At 37.6% G+C, this 9,943-nt stretch overlaps 1 long non-coding RNA gene across 1 annotated transcript; it reads right to left on the bottom strand.

Moving 5' to 3' along the window:
- Positions 1-502: 502 nt before the first annotated feature.
- On the bottom strand, positions 503-2,399 carry LOC103419964 (uncharacterized). The gene is made up of 3 exons (XR_527005.4): positions 1,920-2,399; positions 1,037-1,202; positions 503-865 (listed from the first exon to the last, which is right to left on the bottom strand). It is a non-coding gene; the product is annotated as an uncharacterized lncRNA (long non-coding RNA).
- Between the last annotated feature and the right edge of the window lie 7,544 nt (positions 2,400-9,943).

The raw sequence follows: 9,943 nt of genomic DNA, 5'->3' as shown, positions 1-9,943 counted from the left end.
ATGTCGTCGAAAAAGGCATTTTGCCGTCACAAATACTTATTTTCAACGGGAAAAAGCCCTCGCTGGGCGTCGCAAATTGTCTCATTGGAAATACTTTTTATCCAACTAGCCGTCGAAAATACTTTACTATCGATGCACAAGACTTGTCGTTAGTAGTTAGTTTTTCATCGGAAATGAATTTTCAAAATGACAAACTTATTTTATTTTTGAAATGGAAATGTGCTCGTAAATAATTATATAGTTGTTGAAATTACTTTCCAAAAGACATGTTTTTTGCGATGATGTTGTTCCGACCAAATAATTGTGTTAGAAATTTTGTTTCCAACAAAATAATTTTTATTTGTAAGAGTGCACAATCGTCGCAATTACAATTTTCAACCATTAACTACTACCCTAATGTGTCACAAATATTATTTTCATCGAAAAAAAATAAAATAATAGATATTTCCAATGGAAATTGAGGTAAGAAATATATGCTTTTTCGTAAAAATTCCGCTGAGTATTGTTTAAAGAATATTTTGTATTATCATTAATAAAAACAAACGTATATATGATAAATGTGGTAAAGCCAATGCATTCATTACAAACCTAAGATCAATGTGGTAAAGCCAATACATTCATTACAAACCTAAGATATGTGTTTGAACATATTAACACTAGTCCTCAAACTCCGAAATGCAAACTTGAATTCTTTCAAAGATGTGCAGATAAAAGCATCTTTCCTTTTGTACATACAGTGTATGTAGCTTTTTCATCACTCCTTCATATAGCTTTTTCATCACTCCTTCATACAGCTCCTTCATGTATCTGATTACATGCAGCTCGCTACAATTTATGTAGCTCCTTCATCACTCCTCATATCTCACTACACCAAAACCACACAACCACAAGTTTAATTATGATACAAACATCAGACTAACTGCTAGCAGAGCACATAAAATTAGCAACTACATAAATGGGTAGCTCCATTTTATTAATAAATAAATAAACAAACAAACAAAAAATGAAAATTTTGAGATTTTGCAAGAGTACTCACAGGGGGCTTCAGAAAACGATGTCAAAGACCTTATTTTCGTCGTCGTTGGACATGGAAGCGACTTGGACACCTGTCTTTTTGTGGCGGAGAAGCAAAGCTTCCGACTTGCACTCTCCGATGAACTCCTCGGTGACCTTCTCGAACCCTAGCTTGTACAAATCTTCATCTGTCAAGGTTAAGGAAGAGAGCACCCACAACACTATGTACCTGTGAGTACCCACAAGAAAAAATGGATTAAATCGCAAAATTACCAACAAAAAAGAAGGGTAACTTGGGGTTTGAGTTTCCTATATTATGTACGTCCTGGTAGTGGTTATGGTGGAGAGTGAGTTGGGGACATGCCGACGGCAGTTGAGGAAAGGGAGGCGAAATAGGTTTGGGAAAATGAGGGAAGGAAGCCGGTGTGACGGTGGAGCAAGGAGGGTGGCGATGGGGTTCGTAATCGGATGGCGGTGGCTGCTTTCAATGAGAGGAAAAACTTCTATTCCAAGATTGAGAGATGAGATGGCGGTGGCTGCCATGATGTTGGGTCACGGTGATGGAGATAGGGGAGAAGTCTGAGAGACAGAGAGAAAAGGAAAGTGAATGAGAGACAGGAGAAGTCTGAGAGATAGGGTATTCCTCCCACCCCTGATTTCCTCCCCAATTTTGCAGCATCTCCTACTCCCCAATTCCCTGTAACCAACCACCAAATTTCATGCCAATTTCCCAAAAATCGGATTTTCTGCCATAATTGAACCATTCGATGAGAACCCTCTCAATTCTGTGCTTGAGTTGATGAAATTCAATCAAATTCTTAAAAAAAATTGCTGATCACCCAAATTATAAGTCCAATCTAAAAGAGAAATTGCATCTGCAAGCATGAGAAAGAAGAGATTTTTACCTTTTCGTCCTGATACAAAGCGATCTGGACGTGGACTTCATCCAAGGATTGCCAGAACACAAAAGCCCCCAAAGTCATAGAGAAGTAGGTTGCCACGTCCTTCACCATCCTCTTAGCCTTCTCGTTTTCTGCTTCCAAATCTCAAATCCAGGAGAGACCTGAAAAAATATATGTCAGACCTCATAAGATATAAACTGAAATACAACACGTGTGAGGATTTCATGGTTTCTATCATCATCACGTATGGCTACTAGAGGATGGAGGATGGAGGCTAGGGTTTCGTTTCTGAAGAGGAAATACAGAGAAGCTGCAAGAAAGAGATAATCGGCACTCTCTTTGGAAATAGAGACTTAAGTTTTTGGGCGCCATGCCAAATTTTTGAAAATAGAGAGCTAAAAATAAAGGCGCCATGCCAAAATTTTAGCAACTTTCCAAAACACACGGTAAGGATTTAATCTCACTTATGTGAGATTAAATCTTATGATTATTATTGTAGTAAAGTTTTTTAATTAATGTCGAAGTGTGAAAAATATAAGAAAAATATACAAACGCTTGTGATGACAATCTCTACAACTTTTGTGAAAAGGTCAACTCCAAAATTCGCCACTATCATCCCATAAACCATAGATTAAATTTTAGCCGTTGATTGTCGTTTACGGTCCATTCTTCTCACAAAATTTTGTTTTTCAAATTTTCTTTTTAGAAAACATAATCTTCTAGTGAACTCAGAAACATGAACGGTTCGGATCTTTGATATCACGTTCAGATTTTTACAGTTAGTCAAATTATTGTTTTGAGTTTATAAAGTATATAACATTGACTCATATTTCAGTTAACCGTAAACATCGGAACGTGATATCAATAACCTAAACCGTTCATTTGTTTGCATCCGTTAAAAGATTATGTTTTCAAAAAAGCAAATCCGAAAAACAAAATCCAATGAGAAGAATGGAGCATAAATGACAATCGACGGTTAAATATAAATCTAGGGTTTATGGATTCTGGTGTCAGATTTCGGATTTGACCCCTTCACGAAAGTTGTAAAGCATGTTATTACGAGTGATTGTATTTTTTTTTTTTACATTTTTCACACTTCTACATTAATTATTATGAGCGTTTGCATTATTTTTTTCACATTTTTCACACTTGTAAATGAATTATTATGAATTTTTTTCATGTGCTTTGGTATCTTAAAATTGCTTTGGAAGTTTTTAATCTCACGTATGTGATATTAAGAATAAAATATTTATGAGTATGAGGGTAAAAAACTTTGCTAGATTAACTCTAAAATTGTTAGCCTAACAATCTTTTTGTTGTATACGAGTTGATTTAAATTTATCCCACTTCTTATAATAGAATAAAAAATAAATAAAGTTTAAATAGATAATCATTTTTGACGGCATGTAGTTCCTCTCGCAAATACACAATCAATTCTAACAACAACTAATAACCCTCGAAAATAAAGAAATTACTTCCGACGACCACTTGTTTCAGAAATAAACAATTACTTCCGACAACTTAAACACACCCTTGAAAAAAAAAATACAACTATTACCGACTAATACAAGTTTCATCGTAAATAAATGTGGCACCAAAAATTCCCTAAAAAAAACAGCTATTTCCGACAGCAATGGAACCCTTTTCCAAGGGCATTTTGAGTGTAGAAAATAATATGCCTCTTGTCGAATTATTTTCGACGGAGCACAATTTTTGGTCAGAAATAATGATTTTTTCAAGGGTATTCGTAGGTCCTTGGAAAAAGTTGGTCGTAAATGACCATTTTTTTTGTAGTAAAATTAAAAACACAGCTCTCACAATAAGTTCTACCAAAAAATATGGTTGGAGCAAATATGGTCAACTAGGACATGGGGATTTTGAGGATCACCTTGTTCCTCACAAGCTAGAAGCCTTGAGTGACAAATTTATTTGTGAGGTGGTCTCTTAGCTTTTAGACTCTAATATAATGCTTTATTGATTCGTATAAAGATACAAGCAGCTTTGGTACTAGTTTTGAGTAAAGTTTCCTGCCTTGTGTTTTGTTAATTTAATATTAATTTTTTTCCCATTCCTTTTTGGCATCTGTGGTTGTCACGTATGGTATCAGAGCTCTTATGACATGTGAAATCTATCTTCTCTACACCCGTATTATTTGTTAAATTGCAAACCACATGGGATTGATCTATCTTTGTTGGTCCATTCCCTAACTGCGTAAGCCTTTTGGGTCCAATGATTGTCTGATAATCAATTAAATTCTATATTATTTGATCATACTGCATGGAGCTTACTAAACAAATATACAATGGAAAGTAATGAAATGGTTTGGGTAGCAAAGAAGTCTAGTCTATGATGGCACTTTGTACGACCTCAAAGCATTATATATTCATCACCTCATGTTGCATCAAAATTAAGTGTCATGTTGCATCAAAATTAAGTCGAAACATCAGAAGAGCAGCAACTCTCCCTTTCTTCTCTATTTCTCACTCACTCTTTTTTCTAAAAGGCAATTACTTTACAAAGTGGAATAAATGCCAATCAACAATTTAACAACCCTAGTTCGAAATTATTCACACATATATATATATATTCAGATAAAAAGTAAAATTCACATAAAAATTAAAAAATGGATAAAAGCTAAGAGGGAGTGATGCAAAAACTGAGAAGAACAACAATTGGGATCTAATTTTCGGGCCATAGACAGTGATGGGGAGTGAGAGACAGAGAACAAGAGCGAAGCGCAATTGGCTTACCCAGTTATCCGTATGGTTGAGTTGCGGCTGCGAGACAATGAGTGAAACAGCAGCTGCGCTAGAGACAAAGTTTTGTTTAGGTAAGTGAACCTGCACACTCCCACTCTACCCAATCATTAATTCTAATTAAAGTTCAACACCAACAACAAACCCTAAATTCGATCCCAATAGCAAACCCTAAAATTCAAAAATTCTATTTAAAACACAAAATTACATAATCAATTGCATAATTAGAGAGAAAATAATAACTAGATTCAATCAATTGCAAGAAAAATAAAAGAGGGGGAATAATAGAAGGAGGGGCGGAATCCCAGAAGAAGAAAACTGAAAAGACGAATTGTCACTCAAACGAAGAAGAAGACTGTGAGAAGACGAACCTGGGATGAGAGCAAGAGGGCGTCTGGAGAGGAAGGGAGCATCTGAAGAGGAAGAAAGAACGTCCGGAGAGGAAGAGAGAGCGCCTGGAGCGGAAGAATGCGTCTGGAGAGGAAGCGAAAAACTGTGTCTGGAGAGGAAGAGAGCCCGACTAAGTTATACCGTGAAATTGGATGGCATAAGCAAGCGGGTAAACACCGTGTAAATAAGGTGGGCCCGGATTATTTAATCCGATGCCTATTTAATCCAAATAGCCACCAAACACCGTACACCGTATTATTAGTACTATCCGGTACCTTATACGATGTGCCAAACAGGGCCTTATGGTTCCTCAAAATAAGCAAATCCATCAAAATTTAACTTAATAACATCCAGAGGGGAAGGGTTCCTCTTGATAATATGGTTATGGTTCAATGGCACCCTCTTGACTGAATTGTTGTTTCCCAAAAAAAAAAAGAAAAAAAAAAGCAGTACCCACTTGTGTTGCCATTGTAAAACATATATTGTATATGAATATTGAATTCTGAATATTATATCACAGTACCAAGTTAACCACTTACTTGAAGATGATAACATGCTTGTTGGGATTAGAGTTCTTCTGCAACTCTCCTCTTCAGTATGCAAGGCCTCAAGAATGGGGTTTGAGTTTCTGTAAGCTTGCGTGATCAGAGAGAGTGCAGGGAATATATATATATATACCATACACAGTGGTAATCAACTAGGACTCTTTCCATTGAGTAATCTTGATTGATCTTAACCTTATCACAGTGAATTCCCTTATTCATATCTGCTAAAAAGACTTCTAGTATATTATGAGTGTTCAAGCTATTGAGTCCTAATATACATATTCCTTATCAGCTCACAAACATTGTCAATGTTGATCTCTAATATTCTCACATGAATAACAAGTGCTAACCAAGTGCATAGCTCTTATCAGAGCTTACAGCCAAACCACGACTTTTAGTTGCATCTGGATCTATGCTATTAAACACTTTGTTATTTCGATCTTGCCATAATTGCCAACAAATTAAAATTTCTTTACTTAAGTCACTTAACTCCTTCTCCTCATTAGCGTTAAGGATCTCTAATCAGTCAATTACATTACTGACTAGATGGTTGCTACTTTGCTATGGATAAATTCCACGTTTGAAGTTCATGATGGCAATTAAGGAAAAGATGATTTTGACTTTCCTTATCCCCATTAAAAACATGGCAACTTGTACTAATGCTTTGAATATGTATACTTAGTCGCAGCCTAGTATGCAATCTTTCCAAGATAAAAAGCCAAGCAAAAATTTTAACTTTTGGAGGAATTTTTAGACTCCACATCCGTTTTAGAAGTTTATTTCTATTTACTTCTTGGTTGTCATTACCTTGGATCTACATGGCTGACTTAACTGAGAGAATTCCCAATTCAAAGAATGCTCCCACACAAAGAAGTCGTCCTTGTTGTACCGCGAAATAACAACCATACATATCTTTCTAACAATATCATTATCCAACACTTGCTGAAGACGTTCTCTGTTCCAGCAATTGTTCTTAATAAATTCATTCACTCTTAAATTCCAGTTCAAGTTTTCATGGTTGTCTTCCGGGATGAGATGAAATAAAGGGCAAGGAAAGACCCAGTGATGGGTCCAAAAAAGGATATCCTTACCATTACCAACAATCCATCCTATACCATTGCGAATAACATCTCTACTTTTCAGAATACCTTTCTAGGCAAGCGAATGATTTTGCTTGATTTTGCAATTTAAGAAACTTTCATTTCTAAGGTACTTATTTGTGATAGTTTTCACCCATAAGCTATGTTTGTACCATACTTGACCAATCCCAAAACTACCAAGCACCGGTCAACGTCATACATTCAAAGACCCACTGAGGGATTCATGTTGAGGCACTCCTGCTGAAGCACAAGAGTTTCCCTCCAACAAGGAGGTCAATTACAGCACGACATATATCAACGTCAGAATAAAGGTTATAAAGTCCCACATTGATTGTGAACAAAAGCTGGAGACTCTCCTCAACTATAAAAGAAGACCATTCTCCTACAATTAGTCTCTAATGTTATTATTGTACTTAAACTAGTCATTAGAACCCACTAATGATGATTATGATTAAACTTATGTATTGTTTAAACCCGTCACTATTAATGAGAACTCCTCTACTCCGTGGATGTAGCCAGACTTAGGGTGAACCATGTACATCTTGTACTTGCTTCCCTATCTCTATCTCTTTACATATTATCATCACTAGGAGACCGAAGCAACCGAGCGAAGGTCGCAAACTTGACACTTTACGTTGTTCCAAAGTCTCATCGATTTTATGCATCAACATTTGGCGCCTTCTATGGGAATGACACTTATTCCTACTTTCTCTAGCTTTGTCAAGCTGGTTTCCATAGTTCGTACACTCTTTTCATCAGGCATCCCTCTCCAACATGGGGAAAGAAGGGATCCATAGAATGCAGAATACCCCCCCCCAGTGCCTAATGGGAAGCAGTGAAGGAATGAGCGAAAGAAGTTTGCTTTTCAAGCTAAGGTCGAAGAGCTTGAGGCTCAGAACAACAAGATAGCAATTAAGAATGAGATCTTCCAAGAACAGTATGAGAAACTCTTCGAGATGCTCTACGAGGCTAGGCATACTCAATCTCATGAGCTCATCGCCCATGTGGATGTTAACCATCACCTGGGTGCCCCTCAACATGGAGGGTCATCGATCTTCAACATGGATACTCCTAATGAGGAGCGAACTACCCATCAATGTGTTGATCAATGCGAGATTTCTCTCAAACCAGTTGCTTTGACCCGAAGCAAGAGAAGTGGAGGGAAGCATCTCCGTGCAGAAGGAGTGGAAGGATCGAAGGTTGTTTATCACGACTGTCAATACTTCTTGAGGCAGCGTCGAGAAAACCATATCCATATAAACTCAATGATCAAAGACCCAAAAGTCATCGAAGGGCTCAGTCCCCTACCACAATGTAGGCCAGCCCTCAATCCTGGAAATGAACGATAAGCCTTGGAGGGACTAGAAGGTGTAAGAGACTCGGGGGACTTCTAACGGGCACGTCCTGGAAATAAGTACGGTGAATCCAGGAAAGGCCACATGTCTTTGACCAAACTTCCCTACTTCCAAGGAATGAGGGAAACTTACAAATGAGAGTTTTGATGGTGTCTGACTCCACTCAAAACCCTCTTATCCTGCATCTCCTCGAGGAAGTGAACATGTTAAAAGCCAAGCGTCATGCCCAAATCCCTGGCTAGGATCAGCCAAGACCATGCCCTATAACAAGGAGGATCTTTTGCACCCCTTGTACAAGGAAAAATTAAATAAAAGCTTAGCTTACAATCGTATACTGGGAGGGAAGATCCAATTGAGCATATCCACATCTTTGAATCTACCATGGTATACCAAAGACACAATGATGAGGAACGATGTCTCATATTCCCTTCAACTCTCACTAGTGGAGCTCTCAATTGGTATTGTCGCCGTCAACCTAATATTGTGGATTCATTCACTGAGCTAAGAAGATTCTTCATGGCTTAACACCTCTGCCAAGTTGATCGCTTACATTCCGCTGATGAGTTATACATCATTCGTCAAAAGTCGATGAGTTATTGCGTGAATATGCATGTCACTTCAGTCATAAGTACTCTCGTTACGCTGAGGTAGATGATAAAATAGCACTCAAGGTTTTTACGGTAGGCATGCGTGAATGCTTCTTCACTTGGAAGACTTACTCTGAGGTGATGATGCAAGCTTACAATCATGCATTTACCGAGGCAATGACATACCAAGGGAACCCTCATATTATTAACCCCTATCAATAAGTAGGGAGTGGAAGTCAAGTTCTATCAAGTGAGATGGTTTTGGCCATTCAGACACCAATTGCATCCTCTCCTGCCTCACTTAGCTACCTGCTAAATCACCAAACGTATTCATCTATTGGCAAGATGAAGGATTTTTACTCTCAGTAAGCTCATTACAACAAGAGGGATAAAGCTTCGTATCAAGATAACTAGGGGTGAACGTACCTTCAACTATTATGACCATGGGGTCAAGCCTCAAAGTGGGGGACTAGGTACTGAAGGAAATGCTTTTACAAGAAGGCATACATATTACAAATGTCTTGACTTTCAACTGTTTGAGATTATTTGTAACATAAGCCATTCGACAAATATTTAATGAAGAGAGAATTCTAACAACTTCGATTGAGTCTTTTACATTCCTAGCATTGGAACACTTGGTCTACACTGACCTACCTCTATACTCTAACTCATAGCTTCAACATGCGTATTTGACATAAAGTAAGTGAAACTATGTGTTACAACCAACATGGAATCCAAACAATGGATTCCTTCATACATAGAAAAACATTCATAAGCATCACTCATGTCAATCAACATAAACATCATACATTTCAACACATTCATAGATAAGCCAACTAAGCTTCGAAGGGGTATCTACATACATTTTGCCATTCAACACTTACTATAATGTGCCTCAGTAACTTGCCACTTTTGCCACTAACCATGTGACGAAGGAACTCACCTTCATATCACCAACCAGGTAATTAAGGGTATAACCCATACTCTAATATCCTTCGACAACTTGCCACTTACCACCAACTAGGTGATGAAGGAACTCACCTTCGTATGACCAACCAGACGATTAAAGGTACAACTCGTACTCTAATATCTTTCTGCAACTTGCCACCTTACCACCAACTAGGTGATGAAGGAACTCACATTTGCATCATCAACCAGGCAATGAACAGTACAACTAGTACTATTAATAAATATTTTTACCTCGGTAACTCACCATTCTTCCCACCAACTAGGTGAGGAGCGGTATAACTTGTACATGCAAACTTTTAGCATTCACAAATAATCAAAAACCCTC

Source organism: Malus domestica, chromosome 07 (genome assembly GCF_042453785.1).
Source record: "Malus domestica chromosome 07, GDT2T_hap1".
NCBI classification, from domain to species: domain Eukaryota; kingdom Viridiplantae; phylum Streptophyta; class Magnoliopsida; order Rosales; family Rosaceae; genus Malus; species Malus domestica.
The sequence above is the reverse complement of the archived record's forward strand: the minus strand, read 5'-3'. Positions and strand labels throughout refer to the sequence as shown.